Source organism: Bubalus kerabau, chromosome 22 (genome assembly GCF_029407905.1).
Source record: "Bubalus kerabau isolate K-KA32 ecotype Philippines breed swamp buffalo chromosome 22, PCC_UOA_SB_1v2, whole genome shotgun sequence".
NCBI classification, from domain to species: domain Eukaryota; kingdom Metazoa; phylum Chordata; class Mammalia; order Artiodactyla; family Bovidae; genus Bubalus; species Bubalus kerabau.
Window position 1 is genome coordinate 8,417,383 of NC_073645.1, and position 21,498 is coordinate 8,438,880.

Genomic DNA, 21,498 nt, shown 5'->3' on the forward strand with positions numbered 1-21,498 from the left:
GCAACGAGTGATCCTAAGCAATCTCCCTAAATGTTCTGTACCTTCTTTTCCTTCACTGTTTATTGAGCTTTACAATGGAACCTACCACACAGTCATTCATACATGTAACAATTGTGATAATAGAACCTGGAGACAAAGTACCCATCAGCAAGCAACTTTTAAATAATATTCCATGAAAATTACATAATACTATTCTGTTACTAAATGAATGACACCTATTTTTATTTGCTGATTTAAAAAAGAGATGATCAAATTTTAAAAACTTAAAATTATATATATATTTAAGTATGGGAAGAAACAACAGAATTTTGATTATCTACCTTAAGGAACCAGGGAGAGAGGCACTCACTTTTCATTTTCTACCTTTTCATTTTGTTTGAGATACTTAACCATATAAACAGTATTATGGCTAAGTGAACAAGAGATATATTGGTAGTGAAGTTATAGTCAACATTTATTTTATTTGCAGTTTAGTATACAATAAAAAATCCAATATGCTTTCTAGTTATATATCACGAAAGGGAATAGATTATTAATAGCACAGATGCCAGTAACTGGCTATAAATTGAAAAATGCTTTTGTGAGTTTTTGACATTTATATGAATGAAATAAAACAAATATGATCATTTTGACAAAAATAAAAAAAAATGCACACAGACAATAAACAAATTATTTTGCATGGTGCTTGATATAGAATAAATGTTCTGTAGGTTTTAACCTTTTGGGGGGGGGTTGTGTTGTTGTTATTACTGCTGTTACTGAGTGAGAGCAAGCATCAGTTTTTTGAATATCTGTAGTTAAAAGCAAACACTGAACAAATGTGGGGAAATGACCTCATTTAATATGATAATGATTGCAAAAAAGAAGTGAACTTTAAAATAGATATTTTTAAAAATACTAAGAGACTACTTGTCCAAACAAAAAGAAAGAGATTTTGTTACTACATTGTAGGAACATCTTCTGTTCCTACATTGATTAAAATACTAAGTCTGTGCATTGAGGTCTTTAAGAAAAATTCTGTAACTTGAGATCGGGGATAAGAGTTCAGTTCAGTTGTTCAGTAGGGTCTGACTATTTATGATCCCATGGACTACAGCATGTCAGTTGTTCCTGTCCATCACCAACCCCCGGAGCTTGCTCAAACTCATTTCCATCAAATCAGTGATGCTATCCAACCTTCTCATCCTCTGTAATCCCCTTCTCCTCTCACCTTCAGTCTTTCCCAGCTTCAGGGTCTTTTCCAATGAGTCAGTTCTTCATATCAAGTGGCCAAAGGATTGAAGCTTCAGCTACACCATCAGTCCTTCCAGTGAATTTTCAGGACTGATTTCTTTAAGATTGACTGGATTGATCTCCTTGCAATCCAAGGGACTCTCAAGAGACTTCTCCAACATCACAGTTCAAAAAAATTGATTCTTTGGCACTCACCTTTCTTTATAATCCAAATCTCACATCCATGCATGATTACTGAAAAAACCATAACTTTGACTAGATGGACCTTTGTTGGCAAAGTAATGTCCCTGCTTTTTAATATGCTGTCTAGGTTGGTCATAGATTTTCTTCCAAGGAACAAGCCCCTTTTAATTTCATGGCTGCAGTCACAATCTGCAGTGATTTTGGAGCCCAAAAAATAAAGTCTGACACTGTTTCCATTGTTTCCCCATCTATTGGCCATGAAGTGATGGGACTGGATGCCACGATCTTTGTTTTTTGAATGTTGAGTTTTTTTTTTTTTAATTTTATTTTATTTTTAAACTTTACATAACTGTATTAGTTTTGCCAAATATCAATGAATGTTGAGTTTTAAGCCTGCTTTTTAAGTCTCCTCTTTAACTTTCATCTAGAGGCTCTTTAGTTCTTCTTCACTTTCTTCCATAAGGGTGGTGTCATCTGCATATCTGAGGTTATTGATATTTCTCCTGGCAAACTTGAATCCAGCTTGTGCTTCCTCCAGCCCAGCGTTTGTCATGATATACTCTGCATATAAGTTAAATAAGCGGGGTGACAATATACAGCCTTGATCTACTCCTTTCCCAATTTGGAATCAGTCTTGTTGTTCCATGTCCAGTTCTAACTGATGATTCTTGACCTGCATACATGTTTCTCAAGAGACAGGTAAGGGAATCTGGTATTCACATCTCTTTAAGAGTTTTCCAGTGTATTGTGATCCACACAGTCAAAGGCTTTATCATAGTCAATGCAGCAAAAATAGATGTTTTTCTGGAACTCTCTTGCTTTTCCTATGATCCAACAAATGCTGGCAATTTGGTCTCTGGTTCCTCTGCCTTTTCTAAATCCATCTTTAACATCTGGAAATTCTCAGTTCATGTGCTTCAAGCCCGGCTTGGAGAATTTTGAATATTACTTTGCTAGAGTGTGAAATGTGTGCAATTATAGTTTTAACATTCTTTGGCATTGCCTTTTTGGGATTGGAATGAAAACTGACCTTTTCCAGTCCTGTGGCCACTGCTGAGTTTTTCAAATTTGCTGGCATATTGAGTGCAGCACTTTCATAGCATCATTTTTTATGATTTGAAATAACTCAGCTGGAATTCCATCACCTCCACTAGCTTTGTTTGTACGGATTCGTCCTAAAGCCCACTTGACTTCACGTTCCAGGATGTCTGGCTCTAGGTCAGTGATCACACCATGGTGATTATCTGGGTCGTGAATATCTTTTTTGTACAGTTCTTCTGTGTATTCTTGCCACCTCTTCTTAATATCTTCTGCTTCTGTTAGGTTCATACCATTTCTGTCCTTTATTGTGCTCATCTTTGCATGAAATATTCCCTTGGTGTCTCTAATTTTCTTGAAGCGATCTCTAGTGTTTCCCATTCTATTGTTTTCCTTTATTTCTTTGCATTGATCACTGAAGAAGGCTTTCTGATCTCTCCTTGCTATTCTTTGGAACTCTTCATTCAAATGGTTATATCTCTTCTTTTCTCCTCTGCCTTTCACGTCTTGTCTAGCTATTTGTAAGACCTCCTCAGATAACCATTTTGACTTTTGTATATCTTTTTCATGGAAATGGTTGAACGCTGCCTCCTGTACAATGTCAGGAACCTCCATCCATAGTTCTTCAGGCACTCTATTAATCCCTTGAATCTATTTGTCACTTCCACTGTGTAATCATAAGGGATTTGATTTAGGTCATACCTGAATGACCTAGTGGTTTCCCCTACTTTCTTCAATTTAAGCCTGAATTTTGCAGTAAATGAATAAAGGATAACAGCGTTTTGAATATGATTTTTATTTCTCTTCCATTTATTTCTCTTGCACTCAGTACAACAATATCTACAGGGACAACTACCATCATTAAAATGATTTTTTTGCTTTGGTGCTTCACGTGATTACTCAGAAAGTCAGTGATCAACACTGGCAAAACTAAAGTAAGAATTTAAAGTGGAAATTCTTTAGGGACAAGAACTGGGGATTCAGCCTTCTTCCAGAATTAAGCTTTTAGGTAAGAAATGGATCATTTTTGCAGTTGCAGGTGTGTGTACTAATAAAGTGGTTTGGGTTTTAATTAGTAATATTTCCTTGCAAAGGAATTGCATATGTTGTTTACTCAACTTTTTTTTTAAAGGCCCTTAACTTTTTTTTAAAATCTCCTTTCTTTCCAGACTACAGTTTAAAAGGCTTTCAAAACATTTTCATTTTGAAGAGAATACAAAATAAGTACTATGCTTATGGCAATTTTTTGTCTTCTATAAAATATTTCAACTAGAGACTCAAAAAACATGCTCACAACCTTACATGTAGAATTCACTTTGAGTTTATAATTTTTTTGGGGGGGAGGGGCTTTTTATTGGCATCATTGATTCAATGGACGTGAGTTGGCACCAACTCTGTGAGATAATGAAAAACAAGCAAGACTAGCGTGCTGCAGTCCATGGCGTTGCAAATAGTCAGATACAAAGGAGCAACTGAACAACAATGTCAAGAACTGAGCCTTAAAATCTGCAGCAGAAAAAAAAATATTTTGAGATATGCACAAATGGATATTTCCTAAAGGAAATTATTTAGTTTCCATTAACTCTCATAGGTGCTGGAGGGAAGAGTAATTGGGAAGGTGTGCCTCAGCCTGCCCAGCTGGAAGCTGGTTTCAGTGTTGCCTTTTGAACTAAATAGTAGTGTTAATACTTAATTGAATTCAGACCTTATGGATTCATTGTTTAAGAGTCAGAATGGAAATACTTCTGAAAAATATTCTTAGATATTTACTATAGGGTCATGCTTTTCACTCAAGAGCCTCTAGATTTTTATCAAGTTTATAAAAATTTTTGCTACATACATTCATCTGTTTTATTTTTTCATAGAAAATTTTGATACAGGGATGAATCAACTTGATCTCCTTGTTTGAAGATTGGACTGTTGGCAATTCATGGAATTTTATAAAAAGGTGCAATGGTATTATGTTTCTCAGAAAGGATACATGTCAGAAAATCAACTGAGAGGATTCTTCTAAAGACATATTTATTAAAGGTCTATGGATTACAAGCCTATAATATCTTATTTTAATACTCTCAACTTGACTTCTATAGATCCTGTATCTCAGGGATTCTGATTTTTATCTTCCATGATAGAAGAGTGAAATCACAGAAGAAGCCTTAATATACTCATTCTAAGGGCACAGTAGTTATTACAAACAATAGGAAAATACTTAATTCAATTTAAGTAGGAGACAGAATGGGAAGCTCTTATATATTGTATACCTTTATCTATTAATTGTATGACATGTATGTTAGAAATATATAGCAGCTCAGGACTAGGAGAAAATGTTCTGTGAAAATATGGCCTTTTTTTTTTTTTTTTTGGACAAAAACAATCCTGTGAAAGACATTGCAAGACTGTATGCGAAGGCACAAAGTGTGACTGATTGTGGAGAGAAAATGTCATAGCTGGCTAGATCACAGTGGCTTTCTGTTATATATAAAAAAGTCCTGTAGTCTGCTGAAATCAGATATTCCAAGGCCATAGCCTCACAAGCAAAAAATAGCTATTGATTCAAAAGTCATGTCAATGTGTTTGCTGACCATAGCAATAAGTAGTGTACATACTTTCATAGAAAAATCATTTCCTAAAGAAAAACCTACTCTTGCTTTATCAGGAGGTGAATTAAGAGAATACTTTAAAAGAGCATTACCCAGCATAGACAATTCAAGGGGATAGATTTTTCAACCGCCACCACTGTGCTTGAGTGCTTTCCTCAGTGTCTTGCCTATGATGCACAGCCACACATTTTCTATATGATTAAGCATAAAATTGCTATTTACAGTACAGAAATCAATTGTAATTGAAGCAGAAGTATAAAATCAGAATCTGTAAGGGACTTTGACAACTGGCTGATTTACTGTTACATCAAAGAGACAATATATCCATTAGATTAAAAAAACATTGCTACCACAATTACAGCTATTATGACGATAATAGATTGAAACAAAACAAAGTACGCATTACACCGATTCTTTCTTTTCATGGAATGAAGTAAATTTTGACTCTGCCACTGATACAATATTGTCGATTAATTGCATCTAATATTTAATATGTAAAACCCTAAAAGATATACCAAACTGACATCAGATTTTAAATCCAAGAAAATGAATCTTTAATGCATACAAGAAATTACCTGGTGTAGCCTCTGACTTATAGCAATCCTCTCAGTTTTTAAGTGACACATTTTTAAATAAAAATAATGGATGGTTTATACACCAAAGTAAGATGCTCAGTCACTTCAGAAATGGCTGACTCTTTGTGACCCTGTGAACTGTACCCTGTCAGGCTCCTCTGTCCATGGGATTCTCCAGGCAAGAATATTGGAGTGGGTTGCCATGTCCACCTCCCAAGGTAAGATGCTGCTGCTGTTGCTGCTAAGTCGCTTCAGTCGTGTCCGACTCTGTGTGACCCCATAGACAGCAGCCCAACAGGCTCCCCTGTCCATGGGATTCTCCAGGCAAGAATATTGGAGTGGGTTGCCATGTTCACCTCCCAAGGTAAGATATCCTCCCATTAAATTTATTGTGGGAAAAAATTCTTTGTAAATGTAAGTAGTTTGATTAAGACATTTGATAAGAAGAGCCACCCTTTTATGGCCACAGGACACAGTTCTCCAAGGAGGCTCTTGGGCTTCCTAGGTGGCGCTGGTGGTGAAGAACCCACCTTCCAATGTAGGACGTGTTTGTTGGATCCCTGGGTCAGGAAGATCCCCTGGAAGAGGAAATGACAACCCACTTCATTATCTTTGCCTGGAGAATCCCATGGGCAGAGGAACCTAGCACGCTACATTCCATAGGGTCTCACAGAGACAGCCACAACTGAAGCAATTTAGTATGCAGGCATGCTCAAGGAAGTTCAAGAGACCTGAGTTTCAGTGTGATCTTGAAAAAGTATGTGGATCTCAGTTTAGTGGTTTAAAACAATAAGGAAGAAAAATAAAGGACAAAAAACAAGAACATTTGTTTATAATTATGGTCCTTAATATTTGTGAATTGCATGCAAAGATTAGGATTATCCAAGGTTTTACCACCTCTTTTAGTAAAAAGCCTTCACTTGAGGAAATTAAAGGTAGAATTAAGCTATCACTTAGCTAGATAACCCAGCTTTACTTATGTCCCCAAGAATTTACTAGATAAAGATGGGGACCATGAATTCATCACTTGATATACAGTGGGTAATCAAACAAATGCTTCATGTAGTTTATGTGAAAACCCCAGCTAAACCAGTAATACATATTTAAATATAAAGAGAAATGTTCTTTCACATTTATATACCACAGATAAAATATAGATATATGGATAATTATAAATCATGTGGTTTTAGAACTCTGGAAAGAATAACATTGAACTGGATTCTCATAAGAGGAATAAATTGAGAATGTGACAATTACATAGTGGCCCAGGCTGTAGGTAACCAATCTTTATAATTAAAACTGAAACGTAAGCTTAATATGTGCCTTTTCTTTAGACATGCTGCAACATATTCTGAGAGTCTGCTTTATCTTGTCAATAACGAAGTGTCAAGACTGCAATATTTTCTGTGACACAATACATTTTGATGCGTATGCAAAATCTTAGAATTAAAACAAATTTAGATAAAGCTAAAGAGTAATAGTTGATTCAGTTAATGCATATACAACCCACTGGGTTATATTACCTTTTAGTCTAATTAAATATAGTCTTGCTGTGCTCAATTCTCTCAAGAAATCATGAAAAAGAATTAAAATAGTACTATCCATTTATATTTTATTTCATCATCATATCATTTCTACTGTTGTTTCAGCTGTGGAAACTAAGCTGATTTCCTTAAGATGGGCAGTTAATTGGTTTGAGACTCCCTGGTCAGTGTATTTATTTTAGCTGCAAACATTTTCTTAAAAAGGAAAAAGAAAATTTTGACTCTTGAAAGAAGCTATTAATGTAATTAAAATAGATAACCAGGCAAAGAAGGTAAGGAAAATAAATATTAGACATTTATCTCACTACCAAATAATTACCGTGGTTTTGTTGAAAAAATGTTTTTCTCATAAAGGGATCTACAGACTTTTCTAAAAGTTCTTTTTAAAATGGCAAATTTCGGGGGATAAATAAATTGCTTTGTCTTTATAGGCTTTATTGTGCTCAGTTTCTAGAGTAACAAGATAAAATATTATTCTAGTTTTTAGAGTAGTAAAAAATAGAGAAGCAAAGTCAATCTGAATTGTTTGTGAAACTATGGATCTGTGACACATGTCTCAGAAGACAAATGAACAATTCAGTTTTAGGAAAATACAGTTCAGTATGTTTTTTAGAAAACACAAAATAAAACTATATTAGCACTTCAAAGCCCAAATTTGCCAATAACCATTACCTGCTGGCTATGTATTTTGTAGTTGATACAAAATAGTTATTTTACTGAATAAGTTTTGACACTTGATAAACTTTCTTCAAAGTTAGAAACACACATCAATATGTAGATGTTTACAAACCCTCTCTTGCACCTGGGCCAGTGACAGATATTGTATTCTAAATAAATGATCTTCCAATCTAGGTCCTTAATACTGGAATTTAGATAAGAAATTGAAGGAGGAAAAGTGGAGGGATTTTCTTTTTCTCCAGCAGGTTGTAAGTTCAAAAATTTTGATTTTCCCCCCTTCTTTCCAAAAGAGGAGAAATGGAAGTATAGTTTCTTTAATCTTTTTTGGTTACCACTTTGGCATTATGAAGTGAACAATGGTGATATATAAAGAGGCGAGAGACAAATAATATAAAAATAAATTAAAGTAACAAAATTTGGTCATCTGCAGGGATGTTAATGAATCTAGAGTCTATCGTACAGAGAGGAGTAAGTCAGAAAGAGAAAAATGAACATCATATATTAAAAAAGATATGTGGAATCTAGAAAAATGGTACAGATGAACCTCTTTCAAGAGCAAGAACAGATGCAGACATAGAAATTGGACATTTATGGTCACAATGGGGGAAGGTGTTGTTTAATCAATAGGTTGTGTCTGACTCTTTTGCAACTGCATGGACTATAACCCTCCAGGCTCTTCTATTTATGAGATTTCCCAGGCAAGAATACTGAAGGGGGTTGCTATTTCCTTCTCCAGGGGCTCTTCCCCGCCCAGGGATTGAACCCACATTTCCTGAATTAGCAGGAGGATTATTTACCACTGAGCCACCTGGAAAGTCCATGTGGACACAGTAGGGGGTGGACAAATTTGGAGATTATGACTGACATATATACAGTAGCATGGGTAAAACAGACAGCTAGTGGGAACTTGCAATACAGCAGAGGGAGCTCAGCTCAGTGCTCTCTGAAGATATAAATGGGGTATTCACTGGAATGGGGCTGGGATGGGGAGGGGGCTCAATAGGGAGGGCATATATGTACCCATATAGCTGATTCACTTTGTTGTACATCAAAAATAAAAGAAATGTTGTAAAATAATTATGCTCCAATAAAAAATAATAAATTAGTGTTTGTATAGCCATTCTCTTAAGTTCCATTATTTCATGCAATCCTCAAAGTCTGTTGAGTAGGAATTGGGTCAGATGGTTCTGCTTCCATTTTATTCACAAAAGAAAATAGTGCCTGTGTAGATTACTTAGAGACACACTGAACATTAGCAGAAACCGGGTCCCCTAAATTCTCGTCAATTTTGTCATTCTCTCCAGCATATAATAAATATAAAGGTAGCTAGAAAAGCAAAGCAGCTGTCTAAGCAAAATGGTAGAGAAGGTAGTAATTGAAAAATTGTTATTTTTATTTTTTTAATTAATTTATTTATTTAAAATGGAAGTTAATTACTTTACAATATTGTAGTCGTTTTTTTTTTTACCATACACTGACATGAATCAGCCATGGGTGTACATGCTTCCCCCATCCTGAAGCTCCTTCCACATCCCTCCCATCCCATCCCTCAGGGTCATCCCAATGCACCAGCCCTAAGCAACCTGTCTCATGCATTGAACCTGGACTGGTGATCTGTTTCACATATGATAATACACAAGTTTCAGTGCTATTCTCTCAAATCATACCACACTTCCCTTCTCCCACAGAGTCCAAAAGACTGTTCTATACATCTGTGTCTCTTTTGCTGTCTCGCATATAGGGTCATCATTACCATCTTTCTAAATTCCATATATATATATATGCATTAGTGAGAAAAGTAAGTCAAAAAGAAAAACACAAATACAGTTATTTTTAAATTATTCATAGTAGCAGGCAAATTTGGTGTAGGAGTACAGAAAGAAGTAGGGCAAAATCTCAGATGTTTTGCCAAGAGAACACACTGGTCACAGGAAACAACCTCTTCCAACAACAAAAGAGAAGACTCTACACATGGACATCATTAGATGGTCAACAGTGAAATCAGACTGATGATATTTTTTGCAGCCAAAGATGGAGTAAGCTGACAGTGGCTCAGAACATGAACCCCTTACTGCTGAATTCAGCCTTAAATTGAAGAAAGTAAGGAAAACCACTAGACCATTCAGGTATGACCTAAATCAAATCCCTTATGATTATACAGTGGAAGTGAGAAATAGATTCAGGGGATTAGATCTGATAGAGTACCTGATGAACTATGGAAGGACGTTTGTGACATTGTACAGAGGCATGGAACAAGACAATCCCCAAGAAAAAGAATTGCAAAAAAGCAAAATGTCTGTCTGAAGAGGCATTACAAATAGCTGTGAAAAGAAGAGAAGCAAAAAGCAAAGGAGAAAAGGGAAGATATACCCATTTGAAGGCAGAGTTCCAAAGAATAGCAAGGAGAGATAAGAAAGCCTTCCTCAGTGATCAGTGCAAAGAAATAGAGAAAAACAGTAGAATGGGAAAGACTAGAGATCTCTTCAAGAAAATTAGAGATACCAAGGGAATATTTCATGCAAAGATAGGCACAATAAAGGACAGAAATTGTATGCACCTAACAGAAGCAGAAGATATTAAGAGGAGGTGGCAAGAATACACAGAAGAACAGCACAAAAGAGATCTTCATGACCAGATAATGATGTGATGTCATCACTCAATTAGAACCAGACAACCTAGAATGTGAAGTTAAGCCTTAGGAAGCATCACTACAGACAAAGCTAGTGAAGGTGATGGAATTCCAGCTAAGCTATTTCAAATCCTAAAGTATGATGCTATGAAAGTGCTGCACTCAATATGCCAGCAAATTTGGAAAACTCAGCAGTGGCCACAGGACTGGAAAAGGTCAGTTTTCATTCCAATCCTAAAGAAAGGCAATGACAAAGAATGCTCAAACTACTGCACAATTGTACTCATCTCACACGCTAGTAATGTTCAAAATTCTCGAAGCCAGGCTTCAGCAATACGTGAACCATGAACTTCCAGATACTCAAGCTGGTTTTAGAAAAGGCAGAGGAACCAGAGATCAAATTGCCAATAACTGTCAGATCATTGAAAAAGCAAGAGTTCCAGAAAAAACACTTACTTCTGTTCATTGACTATGCCAAAACCTTTGACTGTGTGGATCCCAGCAAACTGTGGAAAGTTCTTCAAGAGATGGGAATACCAGATCACCTGACCTGCCTCTTAAGAAATCTGCATGCAAGTAAAGAAGCAACGGTTAGAACTGGATTTGGAAAAACAGACTGGTCCCAAATAGGAAAAGGAGTATGTCAAGGCTGCACATTGTCACCCTGCTTATTTAACTTCTATGCAGAGTACATCATGAGAAGCACTGGGCTGGATGAAGCACAAGATGGAATCAGGATTGCCGGGAGAAATATCAATAACCTCAGATACGCAGATGACACCACCCTTATGGCGGAAACTGAAGAAGAATTAAAGAGTCTGTTGATGAAAGTGAAAGAGGAGAGTGAAAAAGTTGGCTTAAAACTTAACATTCAGAAAACTAAGATCATGGCATCTGGTCCCAGCAATTCATGGCCAATAGATGGGGAAACAGTGCAAACAGTGATAGACTATATATTTTTGGACTCCAAAGTCACTGCAGATGGTGACTGCAGTCGTGAAATTAAAAGACTCTTCCTCCTTGGAAGAAGTTATGACCAAACTAGACAGCATATTACTTTACTAGTATGTGAGGTGAGTGTAATTGTGAGGTAGTTTGAGCATTCTTTCACATTGCCTTTCTCTGGGATTGGAATGAAAACTGACCTTTTCCAGTCCTGTGGCCACTGCTGAGGTTTTCAAATTTGCTGGCATATTGAATGCAGCACTTTCACAGAATCATCTTTCAGAATTTGAAATAGCTCAACTGGTATCCCATCACCTCCACTAGCTTTGTTTGTAGGGATGCTTCCTAAGGCCCACTTGACTTCACATTCCAGCATGTCTAGCTCTAAGTGAGTGATCATACTATGGTGGTTATCTGGGTCATGAAGATTTTTTTTGTATAGTTTTTCTGTGTATTCTTACCACGTCCTCTTAATATCTTCTGCTTCTGTTTGGTCCATACCATTTCTGTCCTTTATTGTGCTCATCTTTGCATGAAATGTTCCCTTGGTATCTCTAATTTTCTTGAAGTGATCTCTAGTCTTTCCCATTCTATTGTTTCCCTCTATTTTTTGCGTTGATCGCTGGGGAAGGCTTTCTTATCTCTCCTTGCTATTCTTTGGAACTCTGCATTCAAATGGGTATATCTTTCCTTTTCTCCTTTGCTTTTCACTTCTCTTCTTTTCTCAGCTACTTTTAAGGCCTCTTCAGACAGACATTTTGCTTTTTTGCATTTCTTGTTCTTGGGGATGAGCTTGTATCCCTGCCGCTTGTAAAATGTCATGAACCTCCATCCAGTTCATCAGGTACTCTGTCTATCAGATCTAGTCCTTTAAATCTATTTCTCACTTCCACTGTAAACTCATAAGTGATTTGATTTAGGTCATACCCGAATGGTCTAGTGGTTTTCTCTACTTTCTTCAATTTAAGTCTGAATTTGGCAATAAGGAGTTCATGTTCTGAGCCACAGTAAGCTCCTGGTCTTGTTTTTGCTGACTGTATAGAGCTTCACCATCTTTGGCGGCAAAGAATAGAATCATTCTGATTTTGGTGTTGACCATCAGGTGATGTCCATGTGTAGAGTCTTCACTTGTGTTGTTGGAAGAGGGTGTTTGCTATGACCAGTGTGTTCTCTTAGCAAAACTCTGTTTGCCTTTGCCCTGCTTCATTCAGTACCCCAAGGCCAAATTTGCCTGTTACTTCAGCTGTTTCTTGACTTCCTACTTTTGCATTTCAGTCCTCTATAATGAAAATGACATCGTTTTTGGGGGTGTTAGTTCTAGACGGTCTTGTAGGTCTTCATAGATCCGTTCAACTTCAGCTTTTTCCCCATTACTGGTCAGGACATAGACTTCAGTTACCGTGATATTGAATAGTTTGCCTTGGAAACAAACAGAAATAATTCTGTCATTTTTAAGATTGCATCCAAGTACTGCATTTCAGACTCTTTGTTGACTATGATGGCTACTCCTTTTCTTCTAAGGGATTCTTGCCCAAAGTAGTAGACATATTGATCATCTGAGTTAAATTCACCCATTCCAGCCCATTTTTGTTCACCGATTCCTAAAATGTTGACATTCACTCTTGCCATCTCCTGTTTGACCACTTCCATTTACCTTGATTCATGGACCTAACATTCCAGGTTCCTATGCAATATTGCTCTTTACAGCATCGGACCTTTGCATCCATCACCAGTCACATCCACAGCTCAGGGTTGTTTTTCTTTGGCTCCATCTCTTCATTCTTTTGGAGTTATTTCTCCACTGATCTCCAGTAGCATATTGAGCACCTACCAACCTGAGGAGTTCATCTTTCAGTGTCCTATCTTTTTGCCTTTTCATACTGTTCATGGGGTTCTCAAGGCAAGAATAATGAAGTGGTTTGCCATTCCCTTCTCTAGTGGACCACATTTCATCAGAACTCTCAACCAATAAACTGTGGGAAATTCTTCAAAGATGGGAATACCAAACCACTTGACTTGTCTCTTGAGAAATCTGTACGCAGGTCAGTTAGCAACAGTTAGAACTGGACATGAACAATAGTCTGGTTCCAAATAGGAAAAGAAATATGTCAAGCCTGTATATTGTCACCCTGCTTATTTAACTTATATGCAGAGTACATCATGAGAAATGCTGGGCTGGATGTAGCACAAGCTGGAATCAAGGTTGCCAGGAGAAATATCAATAACCTCAGAAATGCAGATGACATCATCCTTATGGCAGAAATGAAGAAGAACTAAAGAGCCTCTTGATAAAAGTGAAAGAAGAGAGTGTAAATTTTGGCTTAAACCTCAACATTCAGAAAACTAAGATCATGGTATCTGGTTCCATCACTTCATAGAAAATACATGGGAAACAGTGGGAACAATGGCAGACTTTATTTTTGAGGGGTCCAAAATCACTGAAGGTGGTGACTGTAGCCCAGAAATTAAATGCAAGGAAATTATGACCAGCCTAGACAGCATATTAAAAAGCAGAGACATTACTTTGCCAACAAATGTCTATCTAGTCAAAGCTATGGTTTTCCAATAGTCATGTATGAATGTGAGAGTTGGACTATGAAGGAAAAGGAGCACCGAAGAATTGATGCTTTTGAACTGTGTGTTGGAGAAGACTCTTGAGAATCCCTTGGACTGCAAGGAGGTCGAACCTGTCCATCCTAAAGGAAATCAGTCCTGAATATTCGTTGGAAGGACTGATGCTGAAGCTTAAACTCCAGTATTTGGCCACCTGATGTGAAGAGCTGACTCACTGGAAAAGACCCTGATGCTGGGAAAGATTGAGAGTGGGAGGAGAAGTGGATGACAGAGGATGAGATGGTTGGATGGCGTCACTGACTCAATGGACATGAGTTTGAGTAAACTCATGGAAATAATGGACCAGGAAGCCTGATGTGCTGCACTCCATGGGGCTGAAAAGAGTCGGACATGACTGAGTACTTAACTGAACTGAATTATCAAAAGGAAATCAAATCTACAGCCCTTTCTCTAGCATTTACTTTCTATGTGGGGAGTTGGGAAAATTTGGCTGACACAATTAATTTTACCTTTTTTCCATGTTTATACAACTGAGTTCCTACTCCATATGCAGTTATTTATCTTTCCTTTGGTTTAACATAATAACATTCAATATCGTCCCTGGTAGCTCAGCTGGTATAAAATCCGCCTATAATGCAGGAGACCTGGGTTCAATCCCTGGGTTGGGAATATCCTGTGGAGAAGGGAACAGCTACCCATTCCAGTATTATGGCCTGGAGATTTCCGTGGACTGTATAGTCCTTTGGTTCACAAAGAGTCAAGCACGACTGAGTGACTTTCACTTCCATTATAAATATAGATAGGTAGGTAGATAGATAGATGGAGACACAGACACAGATGGATATATATTTTAAAACATTAGTCTCCATTTTAGCATACTATTCCCCTGGATAAGTGCACAACAGTATTTTAACTGTATAAATATTGTTTTGAAATATTTTTCCATTATAAATAATGTGGTAGTGTTTAGTTTCATAAATAAATATCCAAGTGCCTCTCTGGTTATTTTAAGTTATTTCCTAAGACTAGAATTGCCAGGTCAAGATATGTGACTATTATAAAGAATTTCAATGAATATTACCAAAAATTGCCATTGGAAGATTTAATTTTTATTCCACCAGCAACATAATGTATGCCTTACTTCATGAACTTTCATATTTTTGTCACATTTTTATGTATCTCTTTTATTGGAATATAATTGCTTTACAATGCTCTATTAGTTTCAATTGTACAACCTCATGAATCAGCCATATGGATATATCCCCCCCCCCCCTTGAGCCTCCTGTTCCCCATCCATCTAGGTTATTCACAGGGCAGTGAGTTGAGTTCCCTGTGCTATACAACAGCTTCCTGCCAGCTATTTTACATATGGTGGGGTGCATATGTCAGTGCTACTCTATCCATTTGTATCCCTCTCCTTCCCCTTCTATGTCCACAAGTCCTCCATTCTCTACATCTACACCTCTATTCCTGGCCTGCAAATAGGTTCATCAGAGCCATTTTTCTGGATTCCATATATATATATATTAATAAACAATGTTTTTTTTTCTCTTTCTGATTTACTCAGCAATCCCACTACTAGGAATATACCCTGAGAAAACCATAACTCAAAAAGACACCTATACCCAATGTTCATTGCTCCACTGTTTACAATAACCAGGACATGGAAGCAACTTAGACATCCATCAATAGATGGATAAGGAAGATGTGGTACATATACAGAATGGTGCATAGCTTTTATTTTGTGAATTATCTGTTCATACCATGTGCCAATATTCTATAATAAATTAATTTTCAAATTTTCTTTTTACAGAATATTTTAGGAACCTTTAATCATTTACCTCTCATCTGTTAAAAATACAACCAATTCCTTTAAGATCTTACTCCTTTGCCTGATATAACCAATGCTGTGCTAAACACATAGCAAATATAATACAAATCACATAAAATATTTGGAAAGTATTTTATTTCAAATGCCATTGTGTAAGTGTTTAAAGGAGGAAGAGAACTAGAGCATAACACCATACCCTTCATAATTCATTGTTTCATTTAATATCAGAGCTGGAAAGGTATTGTAATAGAGGAGTTTAGAGTAGAAGAGACCATTTTATGAACTATGCCCTTTAACTGTAAAAATGATGCGGTTTGTCCTATTATTACACAGATGAAGGGACTTCTGCTTCACAATTTACATTTATGTTTTTTTATATTTCATAGTTTATATCTTAGATTCCTTATATATATCTGTCATCTTTTTTATACATATTTTTTCATCCTTGTGAAATGTTGAGACATTGTGAGGTTTGTGTGTGTGTAGAACGAGTGAGATATGAGTGGATTTTAAATTTATAAGAGGACATTAGAAAAAACTCCCTGTGCAACTAGAAGGATCTTCATATCAACAAATATATCTATAATATATAAAATAATTATATAATATATATTATAAATATATATTATAATTTATTAAAATTTATGGTATAATCAAATTAATAACTTTTTAATGGGTACTGTAATTGTCCTATATATACCCAGAAAAATGCAGTCCTAAATCTGAACTTCATTATTAAATGATTTAAACAAAAGCTAAAAGTCCCATGAACAGAGGAGGCTGTTGGGCTATAGTCCAAAGGGTTGCAAAGAGTCAGACATAACTGAGCAACCAAGCACACACATACAAAATTGAATTAAACTCTACCAAAACAGAACTTAGGCTTTTAACCTAATCATCAAGCTTATGTCCACTCAATAATCAAAATTTTAAAAATGCACAGATATTTATCTTTGATAAGAAAAGGTCTAAAGGAGGGTCTTTTAAAAAGATATTCACTATTTTTTTTATTTGTGTTATATATATAATAATAATAATAATTATTATTATTATTATTTATACCTTCTTCCTACTACACTGATATTTTGAGATTCTTTTCAGACTACCATTCTCTATGAGAGAAGGCATGATGTGAACTGATCAACGACACAGAATCACAACTCTACAGGGAGAAAGTACCTGAGAGGCCTGAATTACATGTGAAGTAATTGTCCTGGATCTATAATAAATTTCAACTGCCTGGTTCAAAACACAGATCCAGGGCAGGAAACCAATCCCTTAGAAAAATTCTTTGGATAAAAATGCCACTGAATTTAATTGGAAAAGCCTTGGTTTTGAAAACCAGTGTTCCAGAAAATGACAAATTAAATGCACAATTACTCTGGATTGCTTGGAGGTAGCTTCACAATTTCAGCAAAAAGGCTGAACAAGAAACATGTGCTTTAGAGAAAAAGCATCTGATGTGTCTTTAATATCATATGAATGCCATTACAACTCCAGATGAAAATATAAAAAGTCTGAATTACATGGTAAAATTATGGAAAATAGATAATCTGAGAAATACAAAGGCAGAAGGCTAACCTGAGTAAGCCCAGTTTCTTACCCTATAATATATTTACATATGTTAAGATAGGAGCTCTTTTATTTTTGAATAATCAGGGATAGTCAAACAGACAGAATTCCTCTGGATAACACCATCATTTTTATTCAAAAGTTTTTTCAAGCTCTACAGTTGTAATCAAGCATAACTGGGAGACAAGGTCTCCTGGTTCAGTTTTTAGTGTATCATTCACTATACCAAGCACATTGCACCACATTAATGTAGTGGTGATTTGCTGATTTTCGTAATGAGGTAATTTCATAACATGTTGACAGATAAGATGAGTTGAATAGTTTGTGATCCTCTTCTTGCCATATACAAATTGCCAGATGTTACTTTCTCTCTGAAGCTTTCCCTGTTCCTTACCGTTTTTATCTACTCCTTCCCTTTTTGCTCCTTCCTCCTTTGCTCCTTATACACATTAGTGTTTAGTATTATAATTAAAATTTTGTATATACTGTATCATTACTTGTTGTTGCTAAGTCACTTCGGTCATGGCCAACTCTTTGCGACCCCATAGACAGCAGCCCACCAGGCTCCCCTGTCCCTGGGATTCTCCAGGCAAGAACACTAGAGTGGGTTGTCATTTCCTTCTTCAATGCATGCAAGTGAAAAGTGAAAGTGAAGTTGCTCAGTCGTGTCCAACTTTCGTGACCCCATGGACTGCAGCCCACCAGGCTCCTCCATCCATGGGATTTTCCAGGCAAGAGTACTGGAGTGGGGTGCCATTGCCTTCTCCGTATCATTACTCACTGACACAATAGATGAAGGTAGAAACTTATTTCTTTATTAAAATTATTACAGGCATGCCTCAGTTACTATGCTTCACTTTATTGTACTTCTTAGATATTGCATTTTTATTTTTTTTACAAATTTAAAGTCTATGGCAATCCTGCATCAATGAGGCCTATAGGCACCATTTTTCCAATAGCACTTGCTCATTTGATGTCTCTATGTTACATTTTGGTAATTCTTGCAATATTTCAAATTTTTTTCATTATTATATTGTTACGGTGATCTGTGATCTAAATCTTTGATGCTACTATTGTAATTGTTTTGGGGCACCACAAACCACAACCATATGCAAATGGCAAACTTAATTGATAAATTTGTGTTTTCTGATTGCCCTACTGACCAGCCATTCCCTGTCTCTGTCTTTCTCCTCAGGCATCTCTATTCCCTTAGACACAGTACTGTAATTAGGCCAATTAATAACTTTGCAACAACCTCTAAATGTTCAAGTGAAAGGAAGAGTCTCTGTCTCTCAATTTCAATCAAAAGCCAGACATAATTAAGCTTACTGAGTTATAAATGCAAAGAAACAGTTCTTGAAGGAAATAAAAAGTGCTCCTCCAGTGAGCACATGAATAATAAGAAAGCAAAAGAGAATTATTGCTGATGTGGAGAAAGGGTTAGTGACCTTGATAAAAGATCAATCCAGCCTCAATATTCCCTTAAGCCAAAACCTCATCCAGAGCAAGGCCCTAACTCGATTCAATTCCATGAAGACTGGGTGAGGTAAGGAAGCCACAGAAGAGGTAAAGCTAGAAGAGATTGGTTATGAAGTGCAAGGAAAGAAGCTATCTCCATAACATAAATGTGTAAAATGAAGCAGCAAGAGTGGATATAGAAGCTGCAGAAAGCTATCCAGATTATCTAGCAAAGAAAATTAATGAAGGTGGCCTCAATAAGCAACAGATTTTCAATTCAGATGAAACAGCTTTATTTTGGAAGAAGATTCCACCCAAGACTTTCATAGCTAGAAAGAAGTCAATGCCTGGCTTCAAAGTTTCAAAGGACAGACTAATTCTCTAATTATAGACTAATACAGCTGGTGACACTTAGCTGAAATCAATGCTCATTTGTCATTTGGAAATTCCTAGGGCCCTTAATAATTATGCTAATTTACTCTGCCTATCATGTGTCAATGGAACAACAAAGCCTTGGTGACAACCCATCTGTTGACAATATGACTTACTGAAAATTTCAAGCCCGTTTAGAATCATTGCTCAGAAAAAGAAATCCCTTTCAAAATATTACTGTTCACTGACAATACACCTGTTCACCCAAGTTCTGATGGAGGTGTACAACAAGATTACCATTGTTTTCATGCCTGATAAAACAGCATCCATTGTGTAGCCCACAGATCAAGTAGTTTCCATTTTTCAGTCTATTATTTAAGAAGGGCACTGTAAAACTATTGTTGCCATTGATAATGGTTTCTCTGATGGGTCTGAACAAAGTAAATTGAAAACCTTGTGGAAAGAATTTCCCATTCCACATGCCATGAAGAACACCCATGATTTATGGAAGAAGTCAAACTACTAATGTTAAGAGGAGTTTAGAAGGACCTGATCTGACACTCATGGATGACTCTAATGGAAGAAGTAACTGCAGATGTGGTGGAAATTAACAAAAGAATCAGAAGTAGAAGTGAAGCATGAAGATGTGACCGATTTGCTGAAATCTCATCCTAAAACTTTAAGGGATGAGGAGCTGCTTGTTATGGATGAACAAAGAAAGTGGTCTCTTGAGATGGAATCTTATTCTGGTAAAGATGCTGTGAATACTGTTGAAACGACAACAAAGGATTTAGAATATTACATAAAATTAGTTGATAAAGCAGTGGCAGGGTTTAAGAGGATTGCCTCTAATTTTCAAAGACATTCTACTGGGGGTAAAATGCTATCAAACAGCACTGTCTGCTACAGAGAAATCATTCCTGAAAGAAGGAGTGAATCAATACAGCAAACTTTACTGCTTTCTTATTTTAATACATTTCTAGAGCCATCCCAGCCTTCAGCAACCATGACTGTGCTCAGTCAGTAGCTATCAGCATAGAGGCAAGACATTCTGCCAGCAAAAAGATTACAACTTTCTGAAGTTACTCTGCTTATTTAACTTATATGCAAAGTACATCATGAGAAACGCTGGCTGGATGAAGCAAAAGCTGGAATCAAGATTGCTGGGAGAAATATCAATAACCTCAAATATGCAGATGATACCATCTTTATGGCACAAAGCAGAGAAGAACTAAAGAGCCTCTTGTATTATACAGAGTGATGTAAAGAGACACAGATGTTTAGAACAGTCTTTTGGACTCTGTGGGAGAGGGAGAGGGTGGGATAATTTGGGAGAATGGCATTGAAACATGTATAACATCATATAAGAAATGAATCGCCAGTCCAGGTTCCATGCAGGATACAGGATGCTTGGGACTGGTGCACTGGGATGACCCAGAGGGATGGTATTGGGAAGGAGGTGGGAGAGGGGTTCAGGATGGGGAACACGTGTACACCTGTGGTGGATTCATGTTGATGTATGGCAAAACCAATACAATAATTAAAATAAATAAATTTAAATAAAAAACAAACAAACAAAAAAATAAAGAGCCTCTTGATAAAAGTGAAAGAGGACAGTGGAAAAGTTGGCTTAAAATTAAACATTTAAAAACTAAGATCATGGCATCTGGTCCCACCACTTCATGACCAATAGATGGAGAAACAGTGGAAACAGTGACAGACTTTACTTTTTAGGGCTCCAAAATCACTGCAGATGGTGATTGCAGCCAGGAAATTAAAAGACTCTTATTCCTTGGAAGAAAAGTTATGACCAACCTAGATGGCATATTCAAAAGCAGAGACATTACCTTGCCAACAAAGGTCCATCTAGTCAAAGCCTTGATTTTTTCAGTAGTTATCTATGGATGTGAGAGTTGGATTATAAAAAAGCTGAGAGCTGAAGAATTGATGCTTTTGAACTGTAGTATTGGAGAAGACTCTTGAGAGTCCCTTAGACTGCAAGGAGGTCCAACCAATCCAGCCTAAAGGATATCAGTCCTGGATATTCACTGGAAGCATTGATGTTGAAGTTGAAACTCCAATACTTAGTCTACCTGATGCAAAGAGCTGACTCATTGGAAAAGACTCTGATGCTGGGAAAGATTGAGAGTGGGAGGAGAAGGGGATGACAGGGAATGAGATGTTTTGATGGCATCACTGACTCTGTGGACATGAGTTTGCATAAACTCCAGGAGTTGGTGATGAACAGGGAGGCCTGGTGTGCTGC